We start from the raw sequence: 13,273 nt of genomic DNA on the forward strand, positions 1-13,273 counted from the left end.
TTTTTTATGTCCAGGCACATATCAAGGAAGAGGACTGCGAGGGTTCTCGGTAATCCACCAAACACTTTTTAGTCTTCATTTTCGGTTGAAACATTCCAGTAGACCTTGGAACTTTGAAGATTAAGATTTTGGTAAACTCATCATAGTGTCGTCACTCAGCTGACTTCTACTGCCCTGAGCATTTAAGTTGTCTCTAGGGTTGAATTTAATTTTGTAGAACAGACATTTTAAGGAAACTTGTTCTGGAGACATTTTCTTCAACAACTAATTTTAGTTGTTTTAAATGAATAGAATTCACAGTTTATCAGCTCCTTCCCAATGAACGACCATCATGTTGAACAATTACCTTAAAGTAATTTTCCATGTTCACATCCCTGGTTTCACTTTTAAAATAATGACCTCCATCGTTTCCCTTCTTCGTCCTTTTCCCTGCCTGTCTTTTCTTTGGCTTGTGTTTAATTGGGGTACCTCCATCCCACACATTTCCCCTCCTTTCAGTCATTCTTTCTTTAACCCTCTGTCTACATCCATGCCAGGTCCTCTGTCCTTTCTCCCCAACTAGTGTTTTCCCTTGCTCTAACACTGCCTGCACAAGATTGTTGCATGCAATTTCAAAGCCTCCTCTGTATTACCATGCAAATTTGATCTTGACTTAAAAGTTAGAATTGTTGCCTCTCTGATTCTTTCAAATGAACCTCTCCTAACTTTACTTTCTATCATCTGCATCCCTCCTCTCTCTCTGAGCACAGCCTACTTCAACCCACGTGCATGTTTGCCTTGATCCCTATTATTGTATTTCAGCATTTATTCCCACTCCTCACTTCACAGATCACAATTGATCCTTGAAAAGTCATACCTCAGTAACATAAAAATCCCTGATTTTCTTCAGTTCATCCATTAATACAGCCAAGCACTTGCATGAATTCACATACCCCTTCCCACTAAAGAGCACACCTAACTCCCATTAATTAAACAATCACATAGAAATTACAGTAAATGCACACAGAATGGTACCTTAAGAGCACAAGACTAATCTCAATAACCACTGAAAAAACACTAATCTTTGTTTCCGGAGCATTCTGTGGCCCAGATTAAAGTGCTACAAAGAAGAGCGCGCGACGCGGCGAACCAAGATGGCCGCACCCAGAGGAGCTCCGACCCGACGAGCAGCGCTCGTGTAGAAAGGGCGGACTCTGCGATGGATTTTTGCGGTAAAAACAGCAGATAACACCGTCGGAAGTGACCCTCTACGCCTGGTCATGCTTTCCAGTTAAAATATGGCATTTTTAGCGCTGTAACCTGCTAATTTGTCTTCCCCTGACCAGCGGCCGCCATTTTGTTTACTGTTTTTCACTTCACACAGCCTTTTTCCCTCGCTGCCATTCCTGCTAATATTCCATGGCTTTGTTTTCTGCTGATACTCATGCTGGACCTTATTGTTCTTCGTCTTTGGATTTGCTCCATTAACTGCGAAGCGCCGACCATTTCTCCTTTGCGCTATTTGTAACCTGCCTCAACTCTGCAGTTTCCTGGGATAATATGGTTGCTGAGTTTATTCATTACCGATGGGCATTCCACTTCATGGATTTTATTCAGTCATTTTAACTGGCATCCCTCGGCTCCACAATTTGATGCTTCTTTGCCTCTGTCAGTGTTTGTTTTGAACGCCTGCTGCTCTGATTTAACCTCTCTTTGTCACTGTTGCTTGGTGCTGCTGGCGACTGGCTCCACCTCAGCCTCTGTCTTGCTTTTCTGGTGTTTCTCGCTACGATGGAACGTTTACACACCACCAAGGCTCATGGCGCAGCTTCTGGTACACGTAAAGACCCCCGCAACAACTGGTAAACGTCACAAAAAGGATCCTCCTTCTCCATCTAAATCTCCGCCTCCTGTCACCCTTGAGAATATTTTGACCAACTTCTTCTCATTCATCCATTCATGACGGAAACCACCACAACTCTTCAGAGAATGGAGGACAAGTGGTCCTTTGGATATGAGACTCTCGGATGCAGAACAAAAGGTCAGTGATGCTCAAGACATTGTAGCCAGTGTTGCTAGCCTTACTAAGGAGGTTGATCAACTTAAGAAAACTGCAGAGGATTTGGAAAATCGCAATCAACGCTATAACCTGCGTATTTATGGCGTTCCGGAGGGTTCAGAGGGGTCTGACATAATCCAGTTCATGAAGACCCAAGTCCCTATAACCGGTCTCCCTAAACACATGGATGTCAACATTCAAAGGGCTCATCGCCTTGGACGAAGAAATTGTTCTTCCACATCTAAACCCAGAGGCATCATTGCTTACTTCCTCTTGTACTCAGACCTCATGACTATTCTCCATTCAGCCAAACAACATAAGCAGATGATTTGGTCTGGTCACAAAATATTCCTTACCCAAGATGTCTCCAAACCAACTGCTGCTCGACTAAAAGAATTCCCGGATCTGCGACCCACGCTTCGTTCAATGAAGGCTAGATACTGCTTAATCCATCCTTGCTTTTTTAAAGTGACTTATAATGACAGATCTTATAGCTTTGATGACTCTGCGGATCTTCGGAAGTTTATCCATACCCACAAGGATGAGCACATGGACCTTAGCAAATCTTAAAATTTCTGATTTATGTTTGATGTTCTGTAAAGGTTCTGTTTTTCGCTTATTGTTGTAACAATGTTATCTGTTCTCCTCTTTTTATTTCCTAGGTCTCCTCCTCGCAGTTTTTTTTGTCATATATGCATTTTCTCATGCAGCCATGATGTCTGAATTGTGCATCCAATTTTGCCGACATCCCTTCCCAAATGTTTGGTAGGTCCCTTTCACTTGTCTTATCTGGTTACCGTTTGTTTTTGTTTTTTTGTTTTCTTGCTTTAATTATTGTTTGATGTAACCTAATGTTCGTTTTCGCCTCCTGCTCATGCGGTCGTCTGGTTTTTTGCTGCTTCCCCTCTCACTCCAATGTCCTCCGTTCAACTGTCCTCCATGACTAAAGCCACCTGGATTTTTGTCATCTTTCTTCTGATTTCCCTTCTTGGGGGATCTTGTCTCCCTATTTTCTTCTCTTTTCCTTCCATCATCTTTTTTCCTTCTCCCTCTTTTCTTCCGCTTCTTATTTTTGTGGATTTCCCCTTCATATCATTCTTTTTTCTTGCTCTAAGGCAATTTTCTTCTGATTCAGTTCCTCTCATATCATTTTCCCTTTGCTATTTATTTCCTGATCCTTCTTCATCTTCTCAACCTCTTTCAAATTTACTTAATGGTATTCCTTGCTTCTCGGTGGCCATGGGTTTCAATGTCTCATTTGTTACTTTCCTCCCACTAGCTTCCTGTCCTTCTTCTATCTTCTTTACCTCTTGCCTATTTCTACTATTCTACAGTTCTTCTATCCTATTATATCGCCTACTCTTCTGTGATTCCAAGTGATGAACGGTTTTCGTGTTATTTCTTGGAATGTAAAAGGACTCCGTAACCCTGTCAAGAAACAGCGGGTCCTATCTCATTTAGCTAGATTGAAATGTCAAGTTGCTTTGTTGCAGGAAACTCATCTTTCACTCAAAGACTTGCCTTCACTACGCAAACATTGGGTGGGCGAAATCTTTTGTTCCTCATCAGTGAATAACAAAAATGGTGTTACTATTTTGTTTCATAAATCATTATCTATCTAGTTAAAAAATGAGTTGTTAGATACCAATGGTAGATGGTTATTCTTGGATGTGATGGTTAATAATAAAAATCTATCCTTTTGTAATGTTTATGGTCCCACTGGTGTAGATTTGTCTTTCTGAAATGATTTCTCAATGCTTCTCTCCTCGCATGCTACTGCTGATTTAATTGTTGGTGGTGACTGTAATCAACTTATGGATCCTTTTCTGGATCATAGGTCTCAATCTAGATATATTCCCAACAAGATGCAAAGATCCTTTTTTAAAGCTATTTCTTCCAGAGGCCTAATTGATTCCTGGAGGATATCCCACCCGACACCTTGGAATTCTCCTTTTTTTTTCTCCCGTTCACGCATCACACTCCCGTATAGATTACATTTTTCTCACTCAACACACTTTCCAATTTATGACTAACTCCGAAATTGGCTTTATCCTTATTTCAGATCATGCCCCTGTTGTCCCTGATATTGATCTCCCCTCACCCACTCCCAGTTCCCAGCGTTGGCGTTTTAACAATTCCCTTCTTCTAGATTCCCAATTCAATGAGCAATTCACTCTTTTCATGGAAGAATTTTTTCAAAATAACCTTCATTCAACTTCTCAATTTCACTTTATTTGGGATGCTTTCAAAGTGGCGGCTAGAGGTTATATTATTGATTTTGTTTCTCGTAAGAAGAAAAAAGCCCTTGCTCAATCTTCCCTTATTCTTAAACAAATAAAAGAGTTGCTGCATCTCTTTTTCACTTCTAATTCAGCTGAAGCACTTTCTTCCCTAGTCAAAGCAAAAATTCAATATAATAAAAATGTAATTCTAAAATGCATCGCGGTCAAGATGGCGGCAGAGTAGGACGTGCCTTCAGTCCCCTCCTGCGTCGCACATTACATAGCCTTGGATATCGCCCGACAAGGTGCCCATCTAAGCCTGAAATAGTGGTACCTTGACTCCGGGTTGGTCCGGAGGTGTCCGGTGGCCGAAACTCGGAGTTTGAGCCTGTGGACGGTGGTGTTGCGAGGTGCGGCCTGACGAGTGGCGCGCCCAGGGTGCCTCGTGGTCGGCAGTGTGCGGTGGGCACCCGATCCCAGGGAGGTGTAATCTGCCCGGCTGAAGCTGCAGGGGCACGGAGGACTCCAGCTGGGCGTCCCTGGTCTGCGAGACAACGAGCGGCGAGTAGCGACAGCATAGAGGAGGGATCTGCTGAGCCCCCATGGTGAAGGTGACGGGGTGACTGGACCCGCTGCGAAGCGAGCAAGGGTGATCCCTACCGCCCGGAGAGGGCGCCGCTATAGCGGAAAACTCCGGAGGGCGGGAAGAGCATGGGGGCCCCACCTGAGGCTCTTGTAAATCAATCCGCGGTCGGCGGACGCCACTGATAGCTGGAAGCGGAGTGGAGGTGAGGAGCAGTGCCCCGGGCTGGCAGGGGGCGGAGCGGCTGGCCAATCTATGTCGCTCCCCGGCGACGGCGGCCCAGAGCTGCAGTAGGCCTCAGGCCTGAAGTATTTTGAAAAGGCCCAGCGCGGGTGGGAAGGGCTCTCCCCCCTATATCTAATCGTGCTGCAGGGTGAAGGTCCGGTGGGCCCCGGGGCTATTTTGCCACCGCCCGCTTCCTGGATGGGGACGGGTGTGCCGGCCTAGCTCCAAGAGATTTCGGACTGCAGGGCCCAAACTGAGGAGCGACGGTCCCTTGGGGGCCTTGCCTGGCCAGGGTGGTAGTAGCGCACATGCGGGGGTGCCTGATCGGCTCTGGACAATGGACTGCCAGCGAGGGGGTGCTTGAGGGGTGACAACAGAGCATCCAGTTGCCACTGGAGTTCTGAGTGTGCCTGGAAAAGGCGAGACTTGTGTGGTCCCTATTGCGGCTGTGATGCAGGAGCGGCACTCCCTGTGTGGCAAGTGGGAACCCTGTGACGCCTGAGGCCCGGGATCAGCCGTGGCCTCACTGCACCGGCTCTAGAAGACAGTTGGGGGTGACGGTGGGTCCCGGAGTATTAAGGGCTCGGTCCGTGAGCTTGCGGACGGACGGTGGTTGGCCTGCCTGGAGGGCAGAACGTGGCTGAGTCGCAGTGATTGTTGGTGGCCCACCCCCTGGAGCTCGAGTGGGGTCGGGACGGTCGAGAGAGGTCTGGGCCTGTCTGTGGCTCCCTGCTATCGTTAGTGGCGCAGCGGCCTGCGATGATTGGTACCGGCACCCCGCAGTACACAGGGCCCGTCTGACAGCTCTTGCTCTAAGCCCAGCTTGTAGCCCCCCTCAGATCCAGCTATGGTGACGGCCAGGATACCGAAGGAGAAGACAATGAAAGAGGGCTCCCCAAAGGTGGCGGTGTAGGCCGCAGCGCCGGCAGCTGACAAGCCCTTGCGAAAGGAAGATCCGGAGGCCCCGGCAACTAAGGCTTTCATGGTCGAGCTGTTTTCTGCGATTAAGGAAGACATCGCGGAGCTGCGCTCCCAGCTGGAGTCTGATTTCCTCGAGGTGCGGTGGGACATCGATGTTGTGGGCGAGAGGGTCGCAACCCTGGAAGAGCATGACCTGGGGACGGCGGAGGACATCCACCACCTCCAACAAGACGTGATCCGCCTCACTGAACAGAACTTAGACCTGCAAGTCCACGCGGAGGACCTGGAAAATAGTTCCTGCCTCAATAACATTCGGAATAGGGCGGTGCCCTGGAAGGGCGAGGAAGCGGATCTGCGAGAATACATGAGGTCCCTCTTTCTGCACATTCTTGGTGAGGTGGACGTGACAGATATCCAAATGGATCGAGTTCATCATGTTGGTCTCCCGCGGCGACCTAAGGCCCCTCCTGACATTTTAGTGTGTGTACACGACTTACAACTAAAGGAACGGATCCTAAGGAAAGCCAGGGACCTTGCCCCCCTTCAGTACCGAGACCATCGGCCTCTGCTCTTTCAGGACCTAGCGGCCTCAACGTTGGTAAAACGGAGGGAATTCAAAATGGTAACTGGCTTCCTCAGAGAGCAGAATGTTCCCTACTCCTGGGGACACCCATTCCGGCTCATCTTCAAGTGGAAGGCCAAGCTCATCCAGGTTCAGTCTCTAGCAGCGGTGTGTGACATCTTGGGGCTGGAACGACCTGCCCCCCCTTCTGAGGTCGATGGCTCTCCCAGTAGACGATGGCGGTCCGCCGACTGGCAAACAGTGGATAAACCTGCGCCCAGAGCGAAGCCCGACTTGTTTAGCATTTTGCCTCCTGGATTTAATTATTCTGTTTCAGATGTATAGTTTAGCAGAACAAGGAGAGCTACGCATTCCGGCTAGTTAGCGAAATCTAAGCACTAACGAAAGTCTATTGTTTATGTTTATTTATGTTGTGATAACATGTTTGTTTATTTAAACCAATGGTATTTCACACAACTTGACTCGTGACCAAGGAAAGGCTTTCCCGAAACGCGTCGAGTTAAAACTTTGTTGCCGATGGATTTTGTCAAATAAAACTACTTTGATGCAAGCTGGTGTTCGTGCTTCCATACTACCCTTGAGGATCAAGGAACTTGCAGTGTGAATTGACTTTGATATAAGGATTCGCCATCCAGCACGAACCGCTGTCGTCTAGCGGAGGGGTCATGGCGCCGTTCGGCGTTCGCTGAAATTTTTTGATTATATATATATATATATATATATATATATATATTCCAAAAGGTCGTCGTATCCTCTCTGCCTTCCACGCAGAACAACGAAAAGAGCGAGACCACAAAGTAAGTGCAGTTTCTCAGTGCTTTTTATTCCGTGCCAGAGTTACAGCCTGCAATTTCGCCATGACGCGTTTCACCTCGAGAGAGGCTTGTTCACATTGCGTGTCATGGACACAAACGAGGGTTTATAAAGTGCTAGTGCTTAATTTACCACAGCTGTGCAGTTAACATTTTTTTCATTGCATCGACAGTGAAAACATACTATGTTCAGTCTGCAAAAAATAAAGGGCATGGTGCCCGATGGATTCCAGTGCGTGTACATATTAACGTAGAGTATAAAAATTATTTTTAAAACTAATGTAAATAAATAATTCAATTTCATATATGTACACAAAGCTAAAATAACTATTAATCAATAGAAATTTCATCAATTATACTCCATATATGTACACAATTCGGTCAGTTTGTATAACCTCAGTTCACATATAAATATATATAGACTTAAGAACCCAAATTTATCATTTGAAGTTAAGAAACATATAGTTCCACATGCGAAAGAAAATTATGCCCCAGTGGGCATACCCAAAGTAAACTGCACAACCAATAGGGACAACAATGACATGCACTTTTAAATCAACCTCTTATGGTTACTGCAGAGCAAAAAGTGTTGTAAAGTGAAAAGGTGCTAATACTAGTTGTTAAAAACATGCTACAGTTAACAGCAGGTAGCAGAGTCAGATTAAAACCAAATCAAGAGCCAGTTAGGGGAAATCGCTCATAAAAATAAATTCATGAAACATTCAAGATTGATAATCAGCCGATTCACTACAGTTAGAGACAAGTATAAAGATCCTCGCTATTATTTAAACCTCCGGGGCTTTTTGTGTTAAACTCAAGGATAAACCTGGTTTCCAAAAGGCGTAGTTTAGCGTCTCGGTTACCCCCTCTTTTTATGTTCAAATCTGTTTTTATTGTGAACACAGCGATAAGCCTACAACCCCGTGTAGGGGCCGGCCGCGCAGTAAAGAATTGGAAGGCGTAAGTAACCAGGGGAGGTTGAAACACAGCGCCCTGCCTACAACCCCCAGAAGGGGCCGGCCGCGTGGCTTAGGGGCAGTGATGGCTGAAGGCGATCATGCGCTGGTGTTGTATCGCTGTGCGGGGGGGCGCGTATGGGAGTAAGAGCAGTAGTGTCACGTTTTCCAAAGGCCCAACGGGGCCCAAACTACCCCGTAGTGGGGTGGAAGCCAGAGTGGCAAGTAGGAAAGGAGAAAAAGTCAGAAGAAGAGTGAGCAGTAGCGAGATGAAGAGGGGGGCCCGGGGGGGAGGACTGTAGTCGCCAGCCGGGGGTTAGAAGACGCAAACTGGTGGGTGGAGTGTTAGAGCGCAACAGCGCCCGCGTTGGGGGAAGCAGCTAAGGGTCTAGTCTGCTCGGGTCAGCAGGGATGAGGGCAGCCTCAAATAACTGCAGGGCGCGCAGCCTGGGGGGCATGTGGCGGGCATAGCTGATGGAGCACAGATGGCGCACAAGGGGTTCCCACATTGCCTTGACGCGTACCCCCCTCGATTGCATCCGCGCCGTGAGCAGCTCCATAGTCAGGACCTGCCAGAGGCGCACAAACCAGGAGGCTATCGGCGGTGCCTCAGCCCGGTTCCAATACAGAGCAATGAGTTGCTTAGCAGCGCCTAGCATGTGAAGGGTGAGGATCCAGTCGCTGCGCGTGAGGGCCCTAAGTGTAGGGGGTCGAATGCCCAGCAGGAGCGTGCAAACCTCTTCAGGTAGGGGAAAACCCAACACCTTCTTGATGTGACTGAGGACCTCCTTCCAAAAGACGGCTAGGGTAGGGCATGACCACCAGATGTGTACGAAGTCGCCAGTCGCAGTGCCACATCTCCAGCACAGCGGCGAGGAAGTAGGGAACATTTTGCTGAGTCTTAGAGGGGTATAATACCATTGCGTTAGCATCTTGTATGCGTTTTCCCTCTGCGGGATGCTGCGATAGGTTTTAGGGATGTCAGTCCATAGCCGGGCCCACTGAGAAGGTGTGATATCGGTGCCGGTCGCCGACTGCCATTGCCTCTGGTAGGGATGCGCAGGCGGAGCGGTGGGGTGTTGCAGGATGTTGTAGATCTGGGAGATAAGCCGTTTCAGCCCCCCGAGGGAGCGCGCCAATTTCTCGAATGGTGTGTATGCCCTGGTGGCAGCCTGATACATATCGTCCCCCATAGTCCAATGGCGCAGTTGGGCATACTGTAGGCTGGCGGTCGAGGGGGAGGCCAAATTCTTCCCTGCAGTCTGGCCATGATTTAGGTGCCCCTCCAAGAAAGAGGTCCCCTACAACTCTGCAGTCCCCTTGTGTCCATCTCTCAAAAGCTCGGGTCCGGGCCGCAGGGGGAAAGTGCGGGTTACCTGCAATGGGGGTGTGCGGAGAGGGGAACGTGGTTAGGCCCTTGGACACTACCACTCTGTCCCATATGTCAAGAACTGTTCTTGTTGGGACCGCCATGTACGCACTTCTGGAGCGCGCCACACGCGGTAACCAAGGCAGGTCCCATATGGTGCGTCCCGTGACCACCCGGTCCATGTGGAACCAGTGCTTGTCGCTTTCGCGTGCACCCCATTCTATTACGAATCGAAGGTGCGCCGCCCAGTAGTAGTGGAGGAGATTCGGGCAGGCGAGGCTGCCCCTGGTTACCCCCTCTTTTTAGAGGCAAGACCGAGTCCACAAGAAAATACTGTAAACTACTGGGGTCACTGTTATGTATGTTTTCAAAGTGTCTAGCCACTGGATAAGCCTGGTCCTTACCAGAGATTGCCCTTAGATGTTGCAAGATGCGCTTGTGGGCTGGTGGGCGTGTACTCCCCACATATTGTAGTCCACAAGGGCACTGCAGGACATAGACAACATATTCTGTCCTGCATGTAAGTCTTTTGTTGATGATATAAGGTTTGTCTGAAAAAGGGCGTGGGACCTGAGTTTTGTTGACTCCGTGGCGACAAGCTTTACATGTAAGACATTTTTTGAAACCAGTGATGTTATCCATCCAGGTTTTTTCGGGTTCCAGAGTATTGCTGACTAGGGCACTGGCAAGGCTGGGGGATTTTCGAAAAGTTAAGCTAGGTCTATCCGGTACTAGGTCACCTATTATAGGGTCACCCTTGACCAGATTCCAGTTCTTGTTCAGAATTTTTCTTATCTGGGAATGTTGGTTACTGTAGGTAACAATGGCTCTAGATTGAATTTGCTCATTGTTACTGTACTCTGCATTGGGTTTAGTTTTAGCCACTAAAGCATCCTCCCTCGTGACTTTCTTAGTACGTCTAATTGCTCCCTCTATTAGAGTACTACTATAACCTCTTTGCAGAAACCTAGTTTTGCTGGCTTGTTGTGCCAGGTCACATTCTAAGTCAGTGCTGCAAATTCTCCGCAATCTCAGCATTTCCCCATAGGGGATGCTGCGGATAAGGTGTTGGGGATGCTGACTGCTGGCATGTAGGACTGTATTGCCAGCGGTTGCTTTTCTATGTAGCTTAGTTTGCAGAGTACCATCCCTGATATAAACCTCCACATCTAAGAAAGTAACCTTCTCTTTGTCAATATGTGATGTGAATTGGAGGTTCAAATTATTCATGTTCAACTGTTTCACAAAATCAATAGCCTCCTCATGTGAGCCCCTCCAGATCATAAATAGGTCATCAATATACCTTAGGTAGAGCATAACCTTGTTCTGCATAATTTCCTTATGGTCACCCATAAGGACCCGCTCCTCCCATAGCCCCATATGTAGACAGGCAAAGCTAGGGGAGAAGCAGGCCCCCATAGCCACCCCTCTCAATTGCTGGTATACTTGGTTATTGAAAGTAAAAAAGTTTTGTTCCAAGCAAATCTTCAACATACCAACAATCTTTTTGGTATGCTGTGAATATTCAATGGGGCGTTTGTCAAGGTAATACTCAACCGCTTTTATACCATCGCAGTGTCGGATTGATGTATACAATGATGTAACATCCATGGTAATAAGCAATAGTTCATCATCCCAGGTAATTGAAGCTAGTTTGCACAGGAAGTCAGTCGTGTCTCTGACATAGGAACCCAAGCTTTTTACCCATTCCTGTAGGAAGTAGTCAATATAGCGGGAAATGCATTCCGTGGAGCTGTCTATGGCCGATATTATTGGCCTTCCAGGGGGCACAAGGGCATCCTTGTGCACCTTGGGTAAAAGGTAGAAACTTGGTATAACTGGGTAGTCCTTCTTCAAGTATTTATATTCATCAAATGAAATGAAACCACTGCTTCGCCATGCCATTAGCTTTGAGTTCTGGTCGTTCCAGGCTGATCTTATAGTGGACAAGTTGCATTTCTTGTAGCAGTCCATGTCGCCCAGTTGTAGCTCGGCCTCTTTGATATATTCCTCGCGTTTCCAAAGGACAATATTGCCACCTTTGTCGGCCGGCTTAACTATGACTTTGTCATTGTTTTTCAATTTCTTGACCAAACTGTAATAGCACTGATTTTGTCTGTTGATGACTTTCTCCTTCTTATTTGAGGTAGCATATAGTTTTTTCAAGTCATCAATTACGAGTTCGTGGTATACATCCAAGTTATCATGGGTCGATATTGGAAGGAAGGTGGACTTTGGTTTGAATGGAGTGGTTGCAACTCCACTTCCAATTGCTTCATCAGTGACTGCTGGCGTGTCCGTGCTTTCACATTGCAGTTCCCATATTTCTTGCATTTCCCTTCCCTCACCGGCAGTCAAAAGTGAGGGGCTGGTTAACGCTGTGTTTTTAGATCTTTTATATGGGTGTTGTCGATGGAATTTGTTAAGTTTCAACTTTCTGACATATCGAAAGACATCCATCCGAGTATCGGCATAATTGAAGTCCCTTGGGGGACAATATGATAACCCCAGAGACAGGATGGAAGTTTCTCTTGCAGTTAAAACTATGTCAGTAAGATTGATCACTGAGGGGGCGCAGATGTCTGTCCTCTTTTCTTGTTCCATCTTCCCCTGTTTACTTTCTTTTCTCCTCTTGTTTTTGTTGCATTTCCTGCGTTCAGCCCGTTTCCTGTTTGCCCTTTGTTTCCTGCTTGGGCCTTTGGCTGTGAGCTTGAGCGCAGAGTATCCCTCCAATTCTCGCACAGGCAGCTCACCTCCTGTGCCGGGGTGAGTTTTGTAAACCCCAACCCCTGCCCCTGTTTCGTAGAGGTACCTTCCTCTGCCTCGCTCTCTGCAGCTGAACTCAGGTCTGTAGAGGAGACAGATACGGACGTGGTTTCTCTCACCTTACGTCCTATATTTCCAATCCTGGCTTTAATACCATCGAACTTGCGTGCAAATGTGAAAATATGTCCATTCAAATAATCAAGCCTGTCTCTTTCAAATTTAAAAGCTTTACGTTTCTTAATGATGTCCTCCTCCTTCGCCAATCGACTCTCCATATCCTCCCTCATTTTTCTCACTTCATCATCAATTTCAACTTTAGACAGCTCCGCCTCAAGTTGTTCAATCTTAGTTTGCAGTTTTAGTCTATCGCTTTCCGCGTATTTCACAAGGATCCTCATTAACCTCGCTGATGATTCCAAGTTGGCTGTAGCCCACTCCTCAAGCATGTGCGGGTCCTGGTTATCATAACTCGGGCCAATGTAATTCGCAGCCCCCTAGGAACCCGCCCGACCTCCAGGTATCTTGTGAGAGATTTGTTTTCCCACCACTTGGCCTGCTCCTTCTTTGAGAGCTTCTCCAGTTTACGGAAAGTGTCTCTGACTGACGGGTTCGTGTTAACCCCGTCCGGCTGCTGAACAGGTGTTGTTGAGTCTCCCCCTGCCGGACTTTCGAATACTGACTCCGCAGCCTGCTCTCTGTGTCGTAACACGGCGGCGGACATTGCGTTGTGTGGCTGATAGATGTTAGGCACTTAGACTGTGGAAACTAAACTAGCGGGGAACGCTGTTATTAATCACC

Source organism: Lissotriton vulgaris, chromosome 5, assembly GCF_964263255.1.
Source record: "Lissotriton vulgaris chromosome 5, aLisVul1.2, whole genome shotgun sequence".
Classification (NCBI taxonomy): Eukaryota; Metazoa; Chordata; class Amphibia; order Caudata; family Salamandridae; genus Lissotriton; species Lissotriton vulgaris.